General features: G+C 48.6%; 1 protein-coding gene and 1 non-coding gene across 5 annotated transcripts in view; both read right to left on the reverse strand.

The window, feature by feature from the left end:
- MSI2 (musashi RNA binding protein 2) overlaps positions 1-24,827 on the reverse strand; it is a 379,812-nt gene that overhangs the window by 340,460 nt on the left and 14,525 nt on the right. The window lies entirely within an intron of this gene.
- On the reverse strand, positions 22,382-22,489 carry LOC123621359. The gene has a single exon (XR_006729094.1). It is a non-coding gene; the product is annotated as a U6 spliceosomal RNA (small nuclear RNA).

Genomic DNA, 24,827 nt, shown 5'->3' on the forward strand with positions numbered 1-24,827 from the left:
ACGGTATTAAAATTAGGCCAATTTATAACCCTGCAATGGCCTTTAAGTGTTCAAGTGAAAGGAAGAGGCGCATGTTTCTCACTTCAAATCAAAAGCTAGAAATGATTAAGCTTAGTGAGGAAGATATGTCAAAAGCAAAGAGAGGTCAAAAGCTAGGCCTCTTGCACCAAACAGCCAAGCTGTGAATGCAAAGGAAAAATTCTTGAAGGAAATGAATATTGCCACTCCAGTGAACACACGAATGATAAAAAGCAAAACAGCCTTATTGCTGATACAGAGAATATTGTAGTGGTCTGGACAGAAGATCAAACCAGCCACAACATTCCCTTAAGCCAAAACCTAATCCACAGGGAGGCCCTAACTCTCTTCCAATTCTTTGAAGGTTGAGAGAGGTGAGGAAGCTGCAGAAGAAAAGTTGGAAGCCAGCAGAGGTTGGTTCATGAGGTTTATGGAAAGAAGCTGCCTCCGTGACAGAAAAAGTACAAAGTGAAGCACCAAGTGTCGATGTAGAAGCTGCGGCAAGTTATCCAGAAGATCTAGCTAAGATCATTGATGAAGGTGGCTACACCACACAACAGATTTTCCCATGTAGATGAAACAGATTTATATTGGAAGAAGATGCCATCTAGGGCTTTCATAGAGAAGAGAAGTCAATGCATAGCTTCAAAGCATCAAAGGACAGGCTGCCTGTCTTGTTAGGGGCTAATGCAGCTGGTGACTTTAGGTTGAAGCCAATGCACATTTAGCATTCTGAAAATCCTAGGGCCCTTAAAAATTATGCTAAACCTACTCTGCCTGTGCACTATAAATGGAACAATAAAGCCTGGATGACAACACATCTGCTTATAGCATGGTTTACTGAATATTTTAAGCCCACTCTTGAGATCTACTGCTCAGAAAAAAAGATTCCCTCCAAAGTATTACTTACTGCTCACTGACAATGCACCTAGTCATCCAAGAGCTCTGATGGAGTTGTGTAATGAAATTAATGTGTTCATGCCTGCTAACACAACATCCACTCTGCAACCCATGAATCAAGGAATGATTTCAAGTTATTTAAAAAATAAATTTCATAAGGCTATATCTGCCATAGATAGTAATTCCTCTGATGGATCTGGGCAAAATAAATTGAAAACCTTCTGGAAAGGATTCACCATTTTAGATGTCATTAAGAACATTGGTGATTCATGGAGAAAGTCAAAAAATTAACATTAACGGGAGTTTGGAAGAAATTGATTCCAATCCTCATGAATGACTTGGAGGGGTTCAAGACTTCAGTGGAGGAAGGAACTGCAGATGTGGTAGAAACAGCAAGAGAACTAGAATTAGAAGTGGAGCCTGAAGATGCCACTGAATTGCTGCAATCTCATGATAAAATCTGAATGGATGAGGCGTTGCTTCTTATGCATGAGCAAAGAAAGTGGTTTCTTAAGATGGAATCTATTCCTGGCGAACATGCTGTGAACTTTGCTGAAATGACAACAATGGATTCAGAATATTACCTAAATATTGATAAAGCATTGGCAGAGTTTGAGAGAACTGACTCCAATTTTCAAAGAAGTTCTAATGCAGGTAAAATACTATCAAACAGCATCACATGCTACAGAGAAATCTTTCATGAAAGGAAGAGTCAATCCATGCAGCCAACATCATTGTTGTCTTATTTTAAGAAATTGCCACAGCCTCCCCAAACTTCAGCAACCACCACCCTGATCAGTCAGCAGCCATCAACAGGGAGGCAAGACCCTCCACCCGCAAAAAGGTTACAATTTACTAAAGGCTCAGATGATCATTAGCATTTTTTAGCAATAAAGTATTTTTTAATCAAGGTATGCACATTTTTAAACATAATGCCATTGCACACTTAATAGACTACAGTATGGGGTAAACATAACTTTTTTATGCACTGGAAAACACAAAAATTCATGGCATTAGCTTTATTGCCATATTCACTGTATTACAGTGGTCTCGAACCAAACCCACAATCTCTGCGAGGTCTGCCTGAATAATCCCAACCCAGCCAAAAGCAATACTCCATATATATTTTTTTAACTTTTTATCTTGAAATAACTTTGGAATAAGAGAAGACAGGCAAAAATAGTTCAGAAAGCTCCCCATACCTTTCACTCAGTTCCCCCTAATGTTAACATCTTGCACAACCATGATGCATTTATCAAACTAAGAAATTAACATTGGTTCAATACTACTAATGAAACCAACGACTTTATCTGGATTTCAAGTATTTTGCCGATGATGTCCTTTTTCTGTTTTTCTATTCGATCTGGGATACCGCATTGCATTTTAATATACCTTGTTTTTAAAATAAGCAAATATCTTATGATTATTTATTCTTCGTTGGTAAGAAAACGTCCTGGTACTCAGGCCAAAGATATAATCCTTCTCCTCACCATCAAAGAAAGCAATCTTTGACACGATCTGCTGGCCTCCAGAGGGAACAGAATTTGATCTACAATGAGATAAAAAGCCAGACAATGACCAAACCTCTTAACCCTCCATGAGCAGCCACCACCCTGGCCTCTCTCCACGGCAACTAACTGGTATTTAAAAGTAATTTATGTTAATTGCAATCGGGCATATATGAACACTACAAAGCAAGCTGGCTTCAAACAAAAAGGCTCAAAAGAGGAGCCTAACAAAAAATTAATTTTGTAAAAGACCTATTTCTATTCCAACTTGTTTTTAAATATATGTTCTGAGTCACACACCATTAACTGTCTCAATTTATTAATAATCTCAGGGCAGCCAACTATCTCAGATCATGCAAAGATGAAATCTTGCATAAAATATGAAAATGAAATATCTACATGCAAACATTAAGCAGGTAGTCAGCTGTGATGACCAGCAAGGATTATTATTATTATTTTTTTTATCCAGAACATGTAGTAAGGAAAAAAGAGAAAGGCTACATGAACTGTTAAACTCTTAACAAAAATTCTTCTCCTCTAAGGTTCAAAGAAAGTTCTTTGGAATTCCTTCCTCCTCTGCCCCCAACAAAGGTTCGAGATGAGAGAAGGCCCCCATATTCTCAAAGACCCTTCTTGTAGCTGAGGAAATGACGGTGCTGTTTTGGCATTTTAAAGCAAGAACAAATACTTTAGCTATAAAATCCACTTTGTAGATTGAATCAGCAAGACAGCTGTTTATACAGAAACCCTTTCCCTTCTCCCTCCAAGCCCCTCGGTGATTCATATCAACAATGAAACACTGGCTAGAACAAAGAAACATGGAGTTAAAAAAGACAGAAAGGCACACACCTCACCACCTTAATGCCCGGTAAGTATTAAACCTATTCCTTAACAGAAATAGCCGACTTCGACTTAGCCTGTTTCTACAAATGATGCCTCTCAACCTACCCCACTTGTAAAAGGAAAACACAATCTCCCCAAAGCTGACCAACTTTTTGTTGCAGAGCCAGAACTTGGGTTCCTATTTGTGCAAAGGCCTCAACGAGTGTGACACAATCCATCTTTGATATGCTCTGGGCTTTGAAGTTTGCTCTCTTTTTAGCCACAGGGAACCTGATGACTCACCAGCACCCTTCTCTCTCCCCTTCTCGCCAACTGTCAGCCATCTCCCTGAGAGCAGGGCGGCAGGGCCACCAGATGCTGGGCAGAAGGTGTATGAATTCTCCTGAGTGACAGGAGGGAAGGGAGGGGCCAGGAAGACACATGACCATCCATCATGGGAAACAAAACTCCAGAATTGTGTTTGCCCTGGAGGATGGGCACTTCTCCCCAGCCCAGTTCTTTCCTGTTCACTCTCCCAGGCCTAAGACAAATGTCACTCCCTCTATGAAGCCTTCCCCAGGTCTCCCTAACACTGACCACGCCTCGGGGGTCCCGTGACACCGTTACCTGCCTCCCCAAACATACTGCACCCTCAAAGGCAAACGAGGCCCTTTGCTTGCCTCTGCAACCCTAGCCCCATGCCCTGCACCCAACCCAGAGCAGAGGACCAACACATTTGCTCAGTGAATGAACCCAACTCAACAGCTCCCAGAAACCACATTACTGAATGCTAATTACCACTAGCTGTATGAATAATGAATGAAGAAATGAACTAACAAATGTCTCCTTGTTAGCCAGGTTGCCAAGCCCTCTGGGAGCACAAAGAAGGAATCGACTGACTTGTGGCTGGGGTAGGATGGTTCAAAGATGAGACAACTTGTCTTGAAGGGGTGAGAGGCGGGGAAGGGGGGGAATCGCAGAGGTGCAGAGGCTGGCAGTGCCCTGAGTTGCTACCGACCAAGTTCTGGGCAACCTGGACTCACTGCTTCACCCTGGAGTTGATGATCTTTGTGTGGCCTTAACAGAATCATCGGCAGGAGAGCCCACAAACTCAACTCCTCCTTCTCCCGTAACGCCCACCCCCAACAGTGCCACGCCCGCTCCTGCCACCTCTCGCTCAACTGCCACAGCTCCCGGAGAGACGCCTGCCCCCTGCACCTGTCGGTGCTTAAAAATCAGAGCCAGATGCTCAAACGGCACCCAGCTGAAGTGCCATACCGGAGCAAACAATAAGGCGAGATTTACGATAAAGGAGGCACCGGATCTCTTCCCACTCAAAGGAATAAAAAGGTCAAACAAATATTCCATTTGTGGCTGGTCCAAGCCAGATACTCCTGTGTCTGGGATTCATTCTGCCAAAAACAAACAAGTGCACCTTAGGAAGCCTCTCTTGGGGTCATCTGCAGGGTCCCCTCCAGCCCCTCTGCCCCAAACCCCACACCACTGGGGAGAGACAGAACCAACAGAGATGCACAGACGCACTTGAAGGTGACACAGGAACTTTCTTCAGTTTCCCCAAACAAGCCTCAGAAAAAGTAAACATGCGTCGCCTATCCATCTACAACATCTAACATCCTGGATTCCTTTAAAAAAGAAAAGGCAATAAAAGCACTGATTATATATTCAGAGGATGTGCTATATATCCAGGAAAAAATGATGATCAGATACTTGAGCCTTTTCTAATTCCGCAAATAATCAAGTAATGGCAAGGTACGATGGAGCGCCGTTCCCGCTGGAGGAGGAGGCGGAGGCCCGGGACGGGCACCACGGTCAGGCCCAGGAGCTCAGAGCACGGCCCAGCTGCCGGGTCCAGGGGCGCCAGGGGCGCCCCTGCCTCCCATGCCAGAACGTGAGCTGCACACACCTCCTGGTGGTTTCACACTCCAAGCCTGACGCAGGACATGTCGTGCAAAGGCCCTTCCGACAGGAGGGTCCTGAGTCTCTCGCCCCAGCCCCAGCTGTGGCCGCAGGCTCTGGAGCAAATGCCACTGACTGACCCAGGAGTGGCTCTGTGGACCTCACACACTCAATACCTCTGACCAAGTGGACTGACTTTTTTTAACCTTATTGAGCATAAGCAGTAAATTCTTCCAGTGTTCTCAGCTTTGCAATAGAAGACCTCTATGAGAAACCCAAATCTTATTTCTTGGTTCAAATGATCAGCTCGTGACTTAAAAGGATCTTATTCTGAAAACTTTGGTAGCGGGAAGAGTTATCCCTCCTTGACACCAAGATCCTGTTCCAGAAGTCAAGGTTTCCGTCTAGTGGGTTTTCTTCCAGCGGGGCCCACCTGCAAGAGGGAGGATCCATTTCTCAGCGCTGCACCTTGGCAAGTCCTGCAGCACCCAAACTCTCAAGCCCCTAAGGCCACTCCCATAAAAGGCTGCAGGAACTCTTCCATCTGTCTTGGCCCCAAACCGGCTCCTTTGTGGAACACTGCCAACACTCTGTGGAATAACTCACTCGCTCCCAAGGGAACTGTGGAGCTGCCTCTCCAGGTAAGACCAAGGCACACAGGCCTCAGCATCCTTCGGGGACCTGGTTACAGTCACAGACAACCAGATACCCCAGCAGCTGCAGATCCAGAGGTGAGGGACCCCCAACCTCCATCTCTAACAAGCACCCCAGAGGGGTTCTTACGCCAGTACTCACTCACACCAATCCACCCCCCTCAAGTACCTGCCCCACCCCACCCCACTGGAGTCGCCAGGTCTAAGGCACATGGGGGGTTTTAACTCTCCCTCCACCACGACCAACCTCCCCCGACCCTCGTTCATACTCACTCTGCCCCTGCTCTCCCCCAGGCCCTGTTCTCTTAGCTAACTGGTCTCCCTCAATCCAAAACCCAAAATGCTGCCAAGAATTTTCTTGCTGAAACATAACTTTGACCCTGCCCTGGCTAACAAGCCTCCACGATCCCAGACTGCCTTCAGGCGAAGTCTCTATAGCTTGGCCTTGAAATACAAAGCCCTTCCTGCTCTAGTCCCCAAACTGCCTGTCCACCCTCCCCTCCCACCCAAACCCTGACCCTGCCCTCCAGCCCCCAGGCAGCCGCTGCGCTGCCCGCCTGCCAGCCTTCCCAGCTCCCAATCCACTGGACCCCAAGATGCACCTTCTCCATGAATGCAACCCCTCCTCGGGTCTCTGCCTCGACCCTGATGACAACAATCGTGGCCTTTCACAATGGCCTCGCCCACTAGCCTCCTAGACAGCCCACTAGACAGGACAGGGACTGTCTTGCTTTTGTTTCATCCCTGTCTCCCCATCTCCCAGGTAGGGGCTCAGCCGGCACGTCCTCTCCGTGAACGGGTGCTAATGAGGCCGGGGTCTTGAGTTCCATACCCTTCGGCTCCCTCCTCCTTCACTAGGAAAAACCCTATTCAATGGCCAGCCACTTGACTTCTGGCCACAGGAGGGACAAGGCCAGGGTGCACAGACAGCTCAACGCAATCCAGGTCTTCTGTAGAGAAAACAATTCAAGTGCGGGCCCCGCTGACAAGGGGTCAGGTGTGTCACCTCCACACATAAGAAAAAGCAGTGGAGTCGATCCATCTGCCAGCATCCCCTAATGGTACTAAGCAGCATGTTTAGCTGTTATTTCAATAAGCCTTATTAAGACCCAATTTTCTTGGGTCTTCTTTCAGATTCTGCAGCATTAAAAGCCTTGCTGCTTAATTACATTAGGAGCACCTGTATATATTATGTGCAATAAATCAACTTTAATTTACCACCACACAAGGCTATTCATCTTCTCTGGGTTATTTATTGCTCAGTATTATTGGTGCTGAATTGTATCCGCTCCGCTGTAAGGAAGAACAGTTGGGGTAAGAAAAGCCAAAGCTGTATTTCAGAATGCTCGGGGATGCTGATCACACATGTACACAGCAGAAAGGAAAGAAAAAGAAACATATAAGCGAATCTTGGCAATCTGCTCCTTGCTATTTTCCTAAAACACTCCCCAAACATTTTGATGTTTTCTTTTGCACGCATGCACACACATACCAGTTACCCACTGAAATGGCACAACCTGCAAAACAGGCCCGCAGCTCTCGCCGGCAGAACTGGGTGTGGGACGCTAGCTTAGCTGGCAAACAGGGATGCTCCACGGGCCAGAGGACACGATTCTTCCCTCGTAGGGTGCTGTCCCCCCAGCCCCAAGGATAGGGTGCAGCCAGGACCCGGCCCGGAGGCAGTGATGAGCAGTTTGCAGCACACCTCAGAGGTGGAGGACAGACACCTCTCCGTTTGATGACACTGGCACCCTTTGTTCTTTGAGAATATGATCGACATTGCTGTCAAGGAGTCACCAGGTTACCTGCAGATCCCCCTTGGCACCTGAGACATTAAACACAGATTCCTGAGCCCCACAACAGAGTCTGCAATTTCAACGTAACCAGGGAAGCACAGTGAAGCCAGAGCACTGTTGTCCTAAAACCTCGGGAGCAAAGCCAACCATCCATCACAGTATAATACAACTAATGACAACAAACTAGGAGTGACTTCCTTACCCCCAGCCAGGCTCTAGCCTCAGCCCTTTATTTCCATTCATTCATCACAACCCCACCCCGAAGTAGGTACTATCACTCTCATCCCCACTTTACAGATGAGAAAACTGAGGCCCAGAGTCCCATCTTTATAACTGGCTGGGCAGGCTGGTCCCTGTGTCTACGTTCTCAACCACTAGGCCAAACTGCCTCTCCAAGGCCAGACTCCCCACAGCCATCCCAACCAGACAACAGCATCTTTTGTTCTAAACAAAAGGGAGGCAAAAGTCACCGAGACATCACAAGCTTCACTTCCAGGCCATAAAGTCATCCGGTTCTCCCAAGTTCGACATCCAACGCTACTTCGTGGCAACTGCCGGCAACACCCGGGCCCTGTTTCTGAGCTTCCCGCTGATCCGATCCAGCTAGCTCCTGACCGGAGCGGGGCAGGCTGGGCTGCGGAGTGACATTCCGACAGCACGGGAGCCAGGCCACCGGGAGCCAAGCTGACATTGCCTCCTCCTCCTCCTCCTCACCGAGGGAGCTGGGACGAGTCTACGGCACACAGCTGACTTCTTTACAAGCACAGCAGCAACATTCAACTTTCATTTGATAATTTACCTTTAATCGGGGCCTAGGAAAATCCATCCACCAGACAGCTTTTTCCAGGCTCATCTTACAGATGACAGAGGGGAATGAAAGGGAAAAGACAACAGCAGAGTCCTGGCCAGTGAAACTTTTTTTTTTTTACATAATGAATTCATTTCAAATAAAAGTCCATTCAGTGCATGCAGAAAAGCCAGTTCCTCTGAGTGGCAAACGTGTGCACACCGAGGACGAGAGGGCAGATTGAACTCACGAGCTTGTAACCGAACTCCTGAGGCCCAGACACAGGCCTGCCAAGGGCCCTGGGAGCAGACTCATTCTGCTAACAGACGTTCCCACTCTGACCAGCTCCACCGAGACGCAGGCCCCGTGGAAACGTCCCTCTCCTGCCCTTTCACTTAACCAACGGACAGGGCTGCCAGGGACCATGGAGATCAAACCCAGGGCATGTGGCTGGTCACCTGAGGGAGGCCGGGGCCTGCACCAGGGGACTTCTCCAGGCACCTTCCTGCTCTTGAATTCCATGACTCTTTCACTGTCCAAGTTCCAATCCACGTGGAACAGAACCTCAGAATACATAGAACCCTTCTCCCTTCTTGTACAGAAGCCACCTATGAGACTAGACCAGTGAATCTCAACTAGCGGTGATTCTGCCCCCCCAGGGGACATGTGGCAATGTCTGAAGACATCGCCAGTTGTCACAACTGGGGAGGGATTGCTGCTGGCATCTAATGGGTAGAAGCTAGGGATGCCGCTACACATCCTACAACGTGCACGATGCACTCCAATGTGCCCCCGCCCCGGCAACAAAGAATTATCCAGCCCAAAATGTCAACAGTGCGGAGAACCCCTGGGCTAGAGCACTGAAAGGAATTAAACACTCACACTCACACAGCCTTCCCACGGCCTCTGCTCCTTCCATCACCACCCGCTCCCAGCACCCCACTAAATCAAGCAAGAATTAGAAAGCAAACCAGTGCCATCTATCATCCGGACGCTGAGATCCACCCTCCGCTGAGAGCAGGGGCTGCCCTGAGCGGGGCCCACCTCCCTCGGTCCGGTGCATACAGCTCTCAGACAGAGGCTAGAGAAAAGGGAGGCTAGAGTCCCAGGAGAAGGGGACTAGTCCTCAAGTCAGCAGACACTGGGGGGCCAGGGAAGGTCCTGCAGAGAAGAGAGGAGGGCGCAATTAACCTTCCAGGGCCTGGAACCCTCAACCACACTCGGTGGCAAACCAGCAAAACCAATGGATTGGTGTGAGGCTTGGTAACTGCCCAACCTCCTCCCTGTCCCAGCAACAGCTGGGTCCAGACCAGCTGAACAACCAACACTGGGCGCCCACTTGATACCAGGTCTGGTGCTAGGTGCTCTACAGAAAGTTCCATCCGTTCCCAGAGCCACCCAGCAAGGCTTACTCTCTTCATTTTACAGATGACACACATGAGGCTCAGAGAGGTTATGTAACCTGGTCAGGTCACAGAGCCAGGATTCAACCCTAGAGCTGTCTCCAAAGAACAGGCCCTATGTACCACACCACATCGCCTCTCTTCTCCCAAACACCCCACCACGGAGAGAGAGATGAAGGAAGAAAGGAGGAGGGAGCCCCAAGTCCACCTGGGGCTCTGCCTGCTCTCCACACGACTGCTGTCTTAAGGGGATAATCTGACCACACTGGTCTCTATCTCTAGGGTCCCTTTAGGAAGATGGCACAACGGCAGACCTGCCACAAGTCCGGGTGCAAGCACAGGACTCTGATTTCATTCACTACCTGCTGAAACTACATCCTGCCTCCCCTCTAGGCAGCGGCTGCAATGGAAACCATTTGCTTATAAATTACAAACGGAAGGCCAGGAACTCAGGCCAGCCGTGTGGGCAGTTGCGCAAGTTTAAACAAGGCAGGGAAAGGGCTTTCTAAAGCCCCAGTGAAGAGCAGAAAGGTGAAGTAGCACCACAAGCCTCTCACTGGAGCTCAAACCCCAGCTCCCACCAGTGTTTGGACCTCAAAGCAAACCAGAACACCAAACACCAAACACAAATTAACAACTGCAGAGAAGCAGCAAGTGACCAACCGAGTCACAGGAGAATCAGCACTCAAGACTCTGGGACTGAGCGAGCAAGTTTGGACCGTACACCCTGGCGGGCCTCCATCTGTAAACCGCCCCAACACATGCCCTCTGTCCCCACCGCACCCCTCCCCAAGGCTAGCCAACAGGGAATTGTGGACAGGACAGTAGGCCAACAAGTCATAAGGTCTCCGAACTCAGGTACAGTGGGGCTTCCAAAACACCCAGGGCGCTCCCCACCCGGCTGGGTGTTCGCTGGGGGATGCAATTCTGTGCTTCCTTTTCTTGGGGCTACACTAATTTCTCACACTAGCACTGCAAAGAGGCATTCTTGGGCCACTTATAAGATGAGGGTCCTATTACGAAGGTTTAGCAAAAAGACCAAAAAAAAAAAAAGAAGAAGAAGAAGAAGAAGAAAGAAAAGAAAAGAAAAAGAGCTTTTTAGGACCACTCGTTTGCAGAGTACAGAGAACATGAATATGGAGAGAAAGAGGTTGCTTTTTTTTTTTTTTAATTTCCAATGCCAAGAGAAATATTGCTTCTAAACTCTCTGCAGTGTGAGCCGGTGTCTCCAGGCCGGCCCCTCTCTTGGTGGCCCCCCTCTTGGTCTCCCTTTGTCCCTGGGCCCTTGTTCCCGGCCCCACGCTCTTCTCTGAGCATTGCACTGTAACTTGCAGGCCCCGCACGGCTGCTGGAGTCTCCTGCCCAAGCTGCCTGCTTCTACTGGAGGAACACACCTTTCCTAATTGTGTTTGTTCAGTTAAAAAAAAAAAAGGAAAGCAGGTTTACTGGGAGGTCATTTTGCCTCAGGAAAGCAACAGATTCAGTGGAGGCCCACAGCGGGCTGAGAAATGCGCTCTCCATCAGACAAGCGACCTTGGGGCCTTCAGCGTTAGGCGGGAAAGGTCACTGGCATGGCAGCCCCTTGTTTACGGAGCCCAGCTACCAATGATGCGGTCACCTCCGAGAAGCACAATTAGCAACCCTGGCACGCCAAACTCCTTTATTGGTTACCTCTTAAACACTCCAGCAACCCGTCCAATTCCTTGCAGAATAGCAGAAAACAAAAGTGCCCTCAGCAGGAGGGGGAAGCCAGGACTCGATTATGAGCAATTAGTGAATCAATGACTCTCAGAGACACTGATTTAGACCAGCAGTTCTTATTAGCGACCCTCGAGGAAAATGCAAGGACACACAGCTTCCAGGAGAGACCAAAGCTTAAAAAAAAAAAAAAATCACCACAAACCACCTTCAGAGTTTCCCCCTGAAACACTTTAAAATGTGTGCTCGGTCTGGGGGAAATGCAAATGTATTTGTGAACTGTTTCCTTACTGCCCAAAAACAAGTGAAACTGCAGCTACTGGTTCTGTTGGCCCACGTGAAATGACTCTCTCAAAATCCCAGAAACGGGACAAGGAATTAGGCATTAGACAAAAGAAAGAAAAATAAAAAAGAGGGGAAAGAAGGAGGGGAGAGAGGGAGGGAGGGAGGGAGGGAAGGGGTGGGGAGAGAGAGGGAGGGAGGGAGGAAGGGAAGGGGTGGGGAGACAGAGAGAGAGAGAGAGGCCAGCTAATAAGAACAGCATGACCCTTTCCTTGCCTTCATCGGACACACAGGGACACAAAGCAGACTGGGTCTCCACTCCCACTCCATGTTGGATGAAAAGGTATCGATTCACGTGACAAGAAGTATCCTTTAGGTTTTTGTTTGTTTGTTTGTTTTGTTTTGTTTTTTAATATAACCCCTCATCCCACCCAAACACCTGTTCAGGAAATCGGAACTACACCACGGAAAGTGCTAGGAGGCTTTGCTAACTGACGGGCAATGAGAAAAGAAAACACTTCTAAAAATATGATGATGCTTGCTGGGAAAATAGAGTTCCATTTACACAGAAATTCTCGGGAATACCTCTTTGGGGAGATGTTCCTGTAACTGTTTTTAAATGTTCAGTTCTATACCCCGGAATTCAAAACAACTACCGAGAACACAGAAGCTTCCCAGACACAACTGTGTGTGCCCGACCGAGACTGTGTCTTCTACAAGAACTTTACTTGAAGGCTGCTAAGAACACACAGAGCTATCTATGCCTACTTCCCCCGCGCCTCTCCTGAAAAGTGCCCCCCACTATTTTCCCCCCTTTTTATTCTGATTTTGTGAATACCAGGAAAAGCTGAGATAATGTGGTTCCATGTGAAAACACAAAAATGCAAACTAGCCTCCCAAACAGCATCTAGTCCACATCCACACCGAACTTCCTCTTTATCTGCTCCTTTGTTTGGTTTCTGCCAGGCTGCTAATCTATTTGCTCTAAGCTGTTGGAAGAAGACTGCAAGAGAAAACAGAAAGAAAGGCTTTCTTCCTAGGAGGGTAACCTTGAACCCAAAGAACTCTCCCTCACCTGATAATCCTGTTCCTCTGAAAGTTTGCTGCAATTTAACCTTGAAAATAAAGTATGGCCCTCTGCGCAGGGCTCTAACAACAATGTTGATGAGTCTTTATCTTAAAAGGCAGTCTGAGAGCAGAGATGCAAACAATTTTTTTTAAAAGTTGAAAAGAGCTGATGAGGGGAGGCCCAGGCAGGAGGATCACTTGAGTCCAGGAGTGGGAGGCTATAGTGAGCTGTGATGATGCCACTGCACTCTAGCTTGGGCAACAGCGACTCTGTCTCAAGATAAATAAATAAATAATAAAAGTTGAAAAGAAGAAACTTCTAAGAAACCGAAGCCAATCTATGCACAGAAAACCTCCCCCTTCCTGCTACAAGGCTTCCAGAAAGGAGAAGGGTTCAAGATAGAACAAATCCAAGAACTGATCACTGCTGAGCTCCCCAGTTTCGATAAGTTGTTACCAACTTGCCTTTCTAGAGCAAAAAAAAAATGCAGTTTTAATTCTAGCTGACTTAGGGCACAAGGTAAACCTCTAGCCAACTGGAACTTTCCCCGTCGCCAGCAGATTCGGCTGCTACCTGTGCCAACAAGCCCTCCCCCAGCCGGGGCTAAACGCTTCTCATCTCTATGGTGACAAAAAAAAAAAAAACCAAACTGTCTCTTACAATATTTTCATGAAATATTTTCTTTTAAAGTTGGGGTCAGAGTGTTCTATGTGTGACTACAGTCAAACCACACCTCCCATCTCCTCGGATTTAACCCCAGCCACTTAAAAAAATACATGTTCCAGATTTCAAAGTGGGCTGTGACGGCACAGCTGTAGGGAATAAACTTGTCAAGAGAAAAAACACACACACGCACCTCTAAAATACATACACGCAGCACACAGGTTTATTTTTTGTTTGGGGTGAGAGACGCATCAGTTTGAGCTCTGGGCCGGCAGCTGCACTGCGAACGTTTGGGGGCTGGGGGAGGACTTGCAGGGGTGCGAGCTTCAAGGACGGCTGAAATGAGGGCCACCTCCGAAACCCTAGGGGCCAGGCGTCACCAGGACAACCAGGACTGGACGGAGGCCCCAGCATGGCCAAGTCAGCTGACTCCTTCATTAAAGAAGGGAAAAAATGCAACAGGATGAAAAGAAACCAATACTTGGACGGTGCTCAACTCAGCGGGCCCCTTTTGAGAATTAAAAAAGGAAACTAAATCTTGGGCCGTGCAGATCCAGAAAATCAGAGCAATGGGCTTCCCTGTTGAGAGGCGGACGCTAGATTCGCCTGAAGTTGGCTATTTGAGTTGGCACCAGGTCCCCTTTAAAGATTGTTTACAAATACAGAGCAATCAATATTTTCTCACCCACAGGTCTCTGCACGGAAACACAGTCCCACTGGGCACAGTGTGACTGCTCCCCATGCAGCCCCACCCACCTGCCACCCTCGGCTCAGGACACACTCTGTGGGCTCCAGACACGTGTCCTCTGGCCCTTTCACATCTTTCACTGGGCTGACTCTGGAGCCAAATTTCCCCTTCCCGTGGTTTTTCGGGGCCTGATTTGAGTTTTTTGTTGTGTGTTGTTATTTCAGGGTTGTTTCTGGTTTGGGGGATTTGGAAGAGGCTATTTATTTCTTGACTCTTTCCCTCTTCCTTTCTTTCCTTTGTATCTAAATCCATTTTCACATGCTCTTTTAAGTGGCTTCAGGTTTGGCATCCATCTCAAACACATCTATAATGGATCAGGAGCCTAGAATCTGTTTCTGATTATAACAGGCAAATCAAGTCCCCCTGAAGTTGGGGCTGGAGGCGGGTGGCGGGGGAAAGTTATGGACTCTTTAAAGGGTCAGCGACACACACCGACTTCTGGGTTGTGCCCACAAAGGAAGCACTTCAGCCCCAGAGGCTGACATTACCGCCTGACCCTGGGCGGCCTCTGCTTATAAACTTCCCAGCCACTCACTCCAGAGAGTTTACGGGTGGGGGCTCCACCCCAGTGAAACAGGGCTTTCTGGAAGTCCTGGTGCGTTGGAAGGAAAGGAAAGGCAGGGGGAAGGGGGCACACAAGTCCCCTCCCCTCAGAAAAGGCAAGCCCCCACACAGAGAACACAGCTGCAGGAAGATTAAAAACATTTTATTGTTTAAAGAGTCACAGAAGGTTGCTGGACATGGGCAATTTAAAATTAAATACAACTCTCGTCACAGCCGTTTGCAGTTAAAGGTGAACATGTTATTTTAAAAGCAAAATCACCCCGCCAGAAGGACTGCCGTTCACTCGGGGACCCAGAGGCCTCCTCAATTATTAAAATTGTCAGCCGGCCACCCAACTGCCCTGACAGCCAGTCTACCCCACGGACACATTTCCCTGAAGAAAAAGTCTTGCCTGCCCCCAACCCCACCCCGGCATAAAGTAGATGCTTTAGAGAAAGTGAGTAACATCTTGTCACTGAGGTAAAAGACTCAATTATAAAACCTTCAGAAGGATTCTCAAGGAACGTCTACCTACGGTGACAGAGTCTTACACAAAACCAAAAGAGAAGCTAAAATATTTCTCCTCTATCCGCCCCCTACCTCCTCCTACCCCTACAAAACAGAGGAGGAGAGAGAGGAAGCGGGGACATGGGGAAGATGCTGTCATGAAATATCGATTTGGAGCTCTGGACGCTTATCTGACATACAGCAACATCCTACAATCCTGAAAGACACGCCGGCCACACAAACACTCCTTCGAATCATCTCAGCAAGAATTACCGCGCAGGAGGCCGGCACTAATTTTAGTATCAGATTTATTATGCGGCAGGGGCAGGAATTCTCCAGACCTGTCCCTCCTCTCTGTGTGCAGGACTGAATTGCCTTCATGATGGCTCCTCGGAGGAGCAGCAAGGCTTACAGATAGAAACTTCTGGACTCCTGATCTCCCAGAATCCTCCAGAAATACGGGACTTGACCCTCCAGGCTGCTTTCTGGTCCTTTCAAAGCCTTTTCTGGGTGCTTCTGTCTAAGAAGAGCTCTCTCTGACTGAAAGACTGAAATTCACATCTCACTTTTTGTTTGCAATTAACCCGTCACCCCAAGCAAAGACACGAAACGCCAAGGTCATCAAGCAAGGGTACAACAACATAGTCTGAAGCCAAACCCAGGAGTGACAACTCCTAGTCTCCCTGCTTTGATGTCAAGGGAAATAAAGCCAGGGAAGTCAAAGCAGGACAAATTTAAAATGTTGATGTCCTCAGCCAGCCACTTTCAAACCTCGCTCCATGTAAAGTCCTAAATGGATGGAAGACACATTTCCAGGGTGTTTGATCTCACTCAGGCTTCCCCACCTCCAGTTTCTGGGCATCCTTTTGTCTGCTCCTGGCCCTGATTTTTGTCCAAGTTATCCTTTCGAGCAGGACTGTCACCAGGTAGCCTTGGCAGTTGTCCGTCAACCTGACTGCTTTACTCAAAAGGTCCTTTTTACACAAAAGGCCTCACCGAGGCAGAACGGGCTCACCTTTGATTCGCTCACCTCTCACATGTAGAAACGGCTCGTAGGCCTCTCCCGAGCACGGCTGCACTTGTGGAAAAGACTGAAATGCAGTATATTGGGAAACAAGGCTTTTTAAAGCACTCTCTGGAAGGCGAGATCCTAGCTTGGGTTCTGCTCGAAGGAAGAGCTAAATGGAGCGGGCTGGAACGGAATTAGCCTCCGAGAACTGAGGGATGGAGTGAGCACGGCAATACCAATTTGCTGGAAGGGATTTGGAGAGTAAACGAAGAGGAACGTTTGGATTGCAAAGATAGAAACAATTCACTCTGCATCATTTTCAGACCCACAACAGTCTTTGGAGTTCAGTAGGGAAGTATTATTATCAACCCACCAGAAAAAAGGGGAGTAGTGGCCCGAACGGGCTCGGAATTGGCTGGCGGTGGCTTTGCAGGTAGCAGAGGTGCGGAGACCAGCCTCTATTCATCTACGTAAGATCGGCTCTTCATGAGCAAGTGCGGCCTTCAGCCCTCTGGACCACACGGGAGCGAGCCTCACCACGGATTCCCACGGGATGGACACAGACTAGCAGACATTAAGCATCGAGAAGCCCTCACACACCTGGTATGATATTGCCAAGATCACTTCTGGGGTTATTAATTATGCTGCAGTCTCACGTGCCTGACTCACCAGGCCACAAGCGGTAGCGAGACCATGTCAGCACCTCCCCTTGGCCCCCTGGCCCAGGCAGAACTCACCCGAGGCCCCTGGTTGCAGGTGCTCTTCCCCCCCACGCAGCTGATCTGGTCCTCTCGCCCTGAAACTCATTAGTGGCTCCCCGAGGCCTAAAGCTATGGTCCCAGAAAGAAGTAGGGGTTAGAGGAAAAAGATTTTTATTCTTGTTTAATTTTTTTTCTCATCTTGTTTTATTTTTCATTATTTGGCGTATCAGGAGAGCATATTATTTTAGCACAGAAATACATGTATGTCATTTATAAATAAATAACTATGCACTACACACTCAAAATAAAGTTTACTACTGGGACTACGTCACTAAGGGCAGACCGATCTCCAGCCAAGGGGCTAAATGCAGCCCCTCGAGCCAGGCCCATCTGCCCCGCCTGTCTCCGGTGTGTGCCAACATTCCCAATCTCACTGAGGTGGGGGGACTCTGCCCACACAGACTACAAACCAAATTTGCCACTCACCTTTAACGCTTCCTACTTCTCAGCTAACCAAACCACCAAGCCGCCGCTCCAACTCTCAAACGAACCTCAAATCCATCCACTGGTCTCTGTCTCCACCTCTGAGAACTCACCACGGCACCATCTCTCCCCACTCGGATCCCCACGACAACTTCCTTACTCATCCCCCACAGCTGTCCGGGGCCCCCACAAGCCACTTTCCACGTACGCTGTCAGAGTGATCTTTTCATAACTCAAAACTGATCATTTCCCATCCCTTCTTAAACCCGTAAGTGGGTTCCCCAACCCTCTGAGGATAACACTGAAACCCTAACCCCGGTACAGCCTCCCCTCCCCTCAGCCTCTGTACTCTAGCCACCCTTGCTTCCCTCAGCAATGGAATGTGCCAGAAACTTCCCGCCCCAGGGTCACACTTTCATTCCCCCTCTAAGCTCAGCCTCAATGTTGCTTCTCCAGGAAGCCTTCCCCAAACCCTCCGGGAGACCTGATTTCCCTCCCATGATCCTTTTTAACACCCAATGTATCTTTGTAGCTTTTACAGAAATCATACTTCAATAACACATCACACAGTGAGTTGTTCAATGAATGTGCCCCAGTCAGATGCAAACTCCAGAAGGGCAGAGATGGGGTCATCCTTGTCACAGCTGTATCGCCACATGCTCCAGCTTTGGGGCAGGCTCAGGATTGGAAGTGCAGACATTTGTTGCATGATGAGCAAATCAATCTTCCCCCACCCTCATCCGCACGCACGCTACACTCCAGCCCATAAGGGACAACGTGCCACACCCTGCAAAAGCCACACTGCCTAACTGCTCCTGCAGTTCCCTGCGCTTGGAGGATCTCCCCTCTCTCAAGATTCAGCTCTCAGGGCCTCCTCCATGAGGCCTGCCCTGCTCACTCCCTCCTCTGTGCCCCTCCTGTGTGTGGCCACCTTCCCTTCTAGAGCTGGTCGTCTGTTTGTACACCTGCCTCTCTGCTAGCCTGGGAGCAGCCGGAGGGCAGGCCAATGTCTGACTGCATGTCCCCCTTGCTCCCCTCCCCACAAGTTGCCTTCCACCCTACTTCTTTCAACCCTCCCTTCCAGGCAGTAGCATTAAGAGTGTAACAAGCGCTAAGGCTTCTCCCACCTACAACACCCGATCAGGCCTGCCCTGAAAAGGAAGCCAAGACACGGCTGACGGACGGCGGCAAGCACTGGTGTCCACAGCTCACGTGGGCAGTGACCAGGAAAGTCACGGACCTGCCCCCAGTTCAGACAGTCCCCGCCGCACAAAGGCATGAGAAACAGGTGTTGGTGCCGACTTAAAACCATCTCACCAAGGAGTTGGGGAGGGAGGACTCAGTGGGAGAGGAAGTAATAAAAAGACAGAACTTGGTCTGCCAAACACTTAGGAACACTCTGAAACAGCAAATGGCCTTTGATCAGCTCTGTCTCAGTCAAGCAAGGCTTTTGAATTTCACATTGTACCAGACGTGGGTTCCAAAAATTAATGTGGCCCTCCATGTCACTTGGAGATTGTTCCTCTTCCCCTCCCTCCTCCCCTTCGCCTGCTATGAAGTGGTTAAGATGTCAAGCAAGGAGACACCCCGGTCCCCATCCCCTCGAAGCTGGGTGGTACCAGGGCAGCTGCAGCCTCTGGTTCGAGCGTGCAGGCAGGACGGCCCAGCCCAGATCCCCTCTGCTTTGGGGGGCGTCCCAGGGCAGCCAGGGTACATGCCCCAAGCAACACTGAGACCCTCCTGGTCATCACCTGGGCCACTTCATCACCTAGGTACCAGACCACACATTTCAGGCAGGTCTCACCTCCTTGACCACAAATCTCCCTCTGTAGGCAGCTCTGTCTAAATCAGAAAGGCAATCTGCAGAGCTTAAATGTTCTCTCACTGTGGTCACATCTGGTCCATGCCTTGGCTCACGTCTCAGAGACCTTCAGCCAAATCACTATGCAGCAGTTCACAGTAAAAGCAGCCCCCGTGTATGAAGTGCTAACCACCTCCCAGGCACTTTACGAACACTGTCTCACATAAACCTTACAACGACCTTGCCAGGCAGATGCTAGGATGGTATTATCCCATTTTATAGATTAGGAAATTGAAGACTAGCAAACTTAAGCAAACTTCCCAAGGTCACACAGCTAGGAAATTATTAGGCCAGAAAGAAACCCTAAGACTGCCTGTCTTCTGAGTCTATTCTCTTAAACCCTAAGCATGGCTGCTTCCTACCACATACGCCCTCCTTCTTCCCCGTCTACAGATGGGGAAACCAAAGCACGGAGCTGCAAAGCCATGTGCCCGAGGTCACGGTCAGCTCACCAGCACCTGGCTGAGGAGGAGAAGTCAGGTCTCTCCTGCTATGCCCGGAACATTCACACCCATGGTCGGCCACCCCCCTCCCACCCCAAACTACCCCATCAAAAAAGAAAACAACCCAAACCCGCAAGCCACAGGAGAAAGATCCCTAATAGGATCCAATCTGAGAAGAGGACGTCACCTCCTCCCCAGGTCTCCTTTCCCCTAAGTGTACAGTGGGGCTCACTGGCTCTCTCTGCCTTGTCCTCTCTGCCCTGCTGCCCCAAAGACCAGTCGGCACTGGTGAAGCTTGCAAGCAAGAACCTTGAGCCTCAGCCCAAAATGAGCTTCCTCCCTGTTACCTGGCACTCACAGGGGACTTGCATCAGAGAAATTCGAGTGTCACCCAAAACTTGGAAACTAAGGAAACAACCTGCACTTACAAAAAAGGAAACTGAGGCAAAGAGCAGCAGCCGCAAGCTGGGGAAGGTGGTAGCTCAGAACCCAGACCTGCCCCTGCTCTCTGGTCCTGTTCCTCCTCACCAGCCAGGAGCATCCGCTGCATCCCTGTAGCCTTCAGCCCCCGGTATTTCTCTCCCTGCATATGCATTCCTTTGACTTTTAAGCCCAGAAACTTTCACCAAAAGCAGGCCCATGCGAAAAGGAGCCACGCTTGTTACAACACTCGAAGCTACCTCATCAAGCATCCGAGGTCTGAACTGGCTCCTAATTAATATTAACCCTCCAAATCAGAGTCGTGCTCAGAAAACCCTGGATGAAGAGACACAGGGCGGGAGGGGAGTCGCCAATTTTCTTTTTACTTCATCTGGAAAATTAAGAGCACTGCTGATTTGAACAAGAAATCATCAAGGAAAGTAATCACAACTCCACACGGCCCATGACTCGATGGACTTGGATGTGCAACCTGCCACTCTCATGAGCTGAAATTAGAATGATTGTGGCAAGAATAGCAATGATGGCACAGGTTTGTCCCTCCTCCTTCATCCTTAGAAGACATAAAGACCCCAACAGAAGACGCTGAAGATCAGGCAGGAGATCTTCCTCACTTGTCAAAATAAACCAGAAGAAAAGTAGCCATGGACTCTGCCACTGCTCTTCCCAAAGGGGCACTCCCCGTGCTTCTGCCCTCCAAGGATAACGGCGGGACTGTGAGCGCGGGGACCTGAAGGAGGGAGGGGCTCCTGGAGACCCTCCACTCCAAATCCAACACTTATTTGCTGTTTCTGCATTAATTACAATAAACTGCTTCATAGCCTAGCGCTCACTTAATGGAGCAGCAAATATGGCTTTTTCCCTATAATTAGTCAATGTAATCTGCTATTTCCCTCCTCCCGGCCACCCCCTTCTCTCCTTCCCTTTCCACCCTCCTCTCCACACTGACACGACCACATGCCCCATCCCCTGCCCGGGATCCACTTATAATCACGCTCTTGTTCCCTCTTCCTGGCAACACCTGGTAAATTCCACCCGCTGGACGATGGATGTGAAGTGGAGGGGCCTAATGGGGAAAGAGCAAGGCAATGCAGACCCGTACCCGGTGGGTCTTTCCCAGCCCTGACAGCAAGTCTGAGGGTCAGGAGCTCCCAGGCCAATGGCTGGTTATGGCGGTCATTCCCTGGAGCTCTGCTGATCTCATTCCCATTCTCACAATGGGGCTCTCGGGTTTGCAGATCAAAACCCAATGTTCCATATCCCCAAGTAAAAGGCTCTACGAAAAGGTAACGCTTGGCTCCAGTCCCACTGTTCTCCCTCCCCGCTGTTCTCACTCATAGCTGGGACTCTTTCAATCACCTGAAGTTACTCCTGCCTCTGACCACGCAGCCCGGGGCTCCCAGTTTCCACCAGACATCAAAGGAACAAAGGCATCTTCAAAGGCTATGGACACCACTAAGGTTCCCGACTAAATGATACTATTTCACTGCCCTTGAAAATGCAGGTTTTGTGGAATGAAGCCCCTAAAACAGCCCTTTTGTATATAGATTCAGGATAACAACATCCCCTTTTATGGTCTGCTTTTCTCTACTCGGCCCTCCAAGTACTTATCAACTAAGTTCAGATATTCTCACGGCCAGCAAGAGCAGAACACTTGGTATCTTTCCCATTTTTCAAGATGGCCTTTTAGAATTTCTTTTTCTGGTTACGGCGGAAAGGAATTAATATTTTCAAGGTGTCAACCATATACCAGGTGCCGTATTTATAATCGTCTCATTTAATACTCACGACTCTATTGTCCCCACTTTTTAGGTGCAGAACGGAAGCTCAGAAAGGTTGAGACACCTTTCTAAGGTCACAGAGTTAGCAGCAACACCAAGTTTCCAACTAGGTCCCTCTGAGTTCAAAGCCCCCCAACAAACCACATGCTTCATTTGTCACAGCACACACCCTTGTCTGACCCCAAACTACACTGCAATTCTACCCACGTCATATATACTCACATTCATGAACACACGTACACATGTACGTACGTGTACTCTTTCGTATTTCTCAAACATTACAACATAAGAAAAAATACGTAAGGCAGTAGACGGCATCACTTACAATTAATTCCCCAACTATTAAGTAAAGCAGGCAGATAGCATTTAGCCAAACTGGTCACCCTTCCTTGCGCAGGGGCCATGCTAATCTTCTCTGTGTCATTCCAATTTCAGTGTATGTGCTGCCCAAGCGAGCACAGGATGTCAGCCTTCCTAACAACACCCTAACTCACAAATCCACAGCACTTACTATGCGCCAGACACCGTTAGGAGAACTTGATTACATCAACTCATATAATCCCCACAGCAACTCCATTATCTCCATTTTACAGATGACAAAACTAAGGGCACAGACTATTTAGATAACTCGATCCAGGTAACACAGCTGGTTGAGTGGTGGAGCAAGGATCCTAAGTCAGGCACACGGGTTCCAGAGTCCACACTCTGAAACACTAAGCCATACACCCCACCTCGACAGAAAGTAATAGGAACAGTCAATGATTACAGTGCAGGCTGGGTGGGGTGGGGTGGGGTGGGAACCAGCCTCCATTTGCAGCTTTGTCTCTCCATAGTCTCAGGCCCTCACCTGCAGCGTGACACCTGGTCATTCACAAGCCGGTTTCACGATTTCCCTATCTCGAACAATCGTCCTATTCAATCTCTCCTGTCAATATCTGAAACAAGAGCCCAGAAGGCCAGAGCAGCAGGTCTCTAGGAAGCTCTTTAGAGCCTGCACAGGGGGGAGTTGTTTGAGGATGCCTGAGTTCAAACCCACAAAGCACCTCCCTGACACTTGGGGGTTTTGTCTGGGTAGCCCTGAAAACACAGCCCAGGTGGTCTGATCAGCCTCATTCCACCATCTCTTCACAGCTCGGGGAGGAACCCAGGTGACTGTCCCCACGGCACCTTCTACTCTAATCCACCGGGGTCATCCTAAAGAGAGGCAGTTCTGCAGAGCTGACGCTGGGAACACACAAGCTCCAAGCAAACAGGATGATGTGGCAATAAAGGCAATCACAACATGCTAACGTGGCAGCGTGCCAGACACAAGCTGCCCGGGCAGGACTCGCGCTCAAAAGAACTTTAATTGAATTCTTTCAGCAAGTGCAGCAGAAAAATTCATAATGAGGCTCCCCTCACCCTACACCCACTATGTCAGTCTGTTCTGCAGTTGTGTGGATGCAATAAAAAATCATTTTTCACAAGGATGTGGGACGTGTATGGACGTTAACCTGAACATCGTGTACTGCAGGGGAAAACGATGATCAAACCCAAGGAATTTGTATTTTCAAAGCAATTTAAGGAAGGCATTCTGCCATCATCAGCTGTCCTACCCCTATTAGTGCAGGAAAACAAGTTCTGAACCCGGCTCCCTAGTGAAAAATGCAAAATTTGTATAATTAAAATTATACTTGTGAAATTCAAACACACTTTAATTTCCTAAGGGCCCCCTAATCAAGTCAGAAGTTCTTACTAAAACCAATTATCTGCTTTGAAAACAGAATAGGAAACATATACAGGGAGCAGTCTTGTGGAGACTCACCTCCCAGTTCTTCCCTAAGTTCAAGCATCCCAGTGTGATCCTTGTTCCCCAGGCGGAAGAGACGGTGAACCTACCAGTTAGTTTTTATTAAGTAGTTCACATGTAAGTGGAAATGTTTTTGTTTGTTTGTTTGCCTCTAGCTACAAAAAGGACATATTTGAGAGATATCCCAGGGGGAACTAAGTTAAAGGGATTTTAAAAAAAAAAAAATCCAGGCTGCATCAGTAAATACACACTGTGTTTCCACCCACCCCACCCCAGCTCCTGTCTGGCTTTTTTATTTCTTAAGATCTCACAGCAGTTTTTTAAATACTTGCCCAGTGCTGTTTAGAATGGTCACTGTTTAGAACGGGATAGGATGAAGGTACCAGCTTCCTTTCTAACACCGGTTCACAACAGAGCTGGGTACTCAAGGTCTCATCCACTAAGCCAGCAAGACCCAGGTTCCCTGCCTCTTTAACAGGTAAGCCACCCGAAATGCTGCAGCTTTTCTGGAGTAACTGGAAATTCTTGCACAAGAACAACATGGAAAGACAGAATACTCTCCAAGACATGAAAATATTTAAGAAGCAGCTGTTGCAATGTTCCATTTATATCACCAATATGAAGCGTTATTGGTCTGGGGCCTTTTTGGAGGGGAAAAAAAAAAAAAAAAGCTGCACATCAACAGGTTTTACTCTTCCCCTCTCCCTGGAATTCAGAAACGGGAATATTGACTTTTCACACTCTTGGCTTTGATGTTCCAGCAACAGCCAGCTCTGTGATGCTGGCCTCACACGCCACCCACCCAGGCTCCAGCAGGTAACCAGAAAGTCAAACAAAAGGCCTCCAGGTTTAAAACTTTACTTTCCAGCATGTGGGAACAGAGGACAGAACTTGACACACGTGGCCTCTCGAGGGTGGAGAAGACCATAATAAAACGAACAGGGTTTGGTGTTAAAACTTTCATTGGAAAGGAAACAAGGCGTGCGCACACACACACACACACACAGG

Source organism: Lemur catta, chromosome 15 (assembly GCF_020740605.2).
Source record: "Lemur catta isolate mLemCat1 chromosome 15, mLemCat1.pri, whole genome shotgun sequence".
NCBI lineage: Eukaryota > Metazoa > Chordata > Mammalia > Primates > Lemuridae > Lemur > Lemur catta.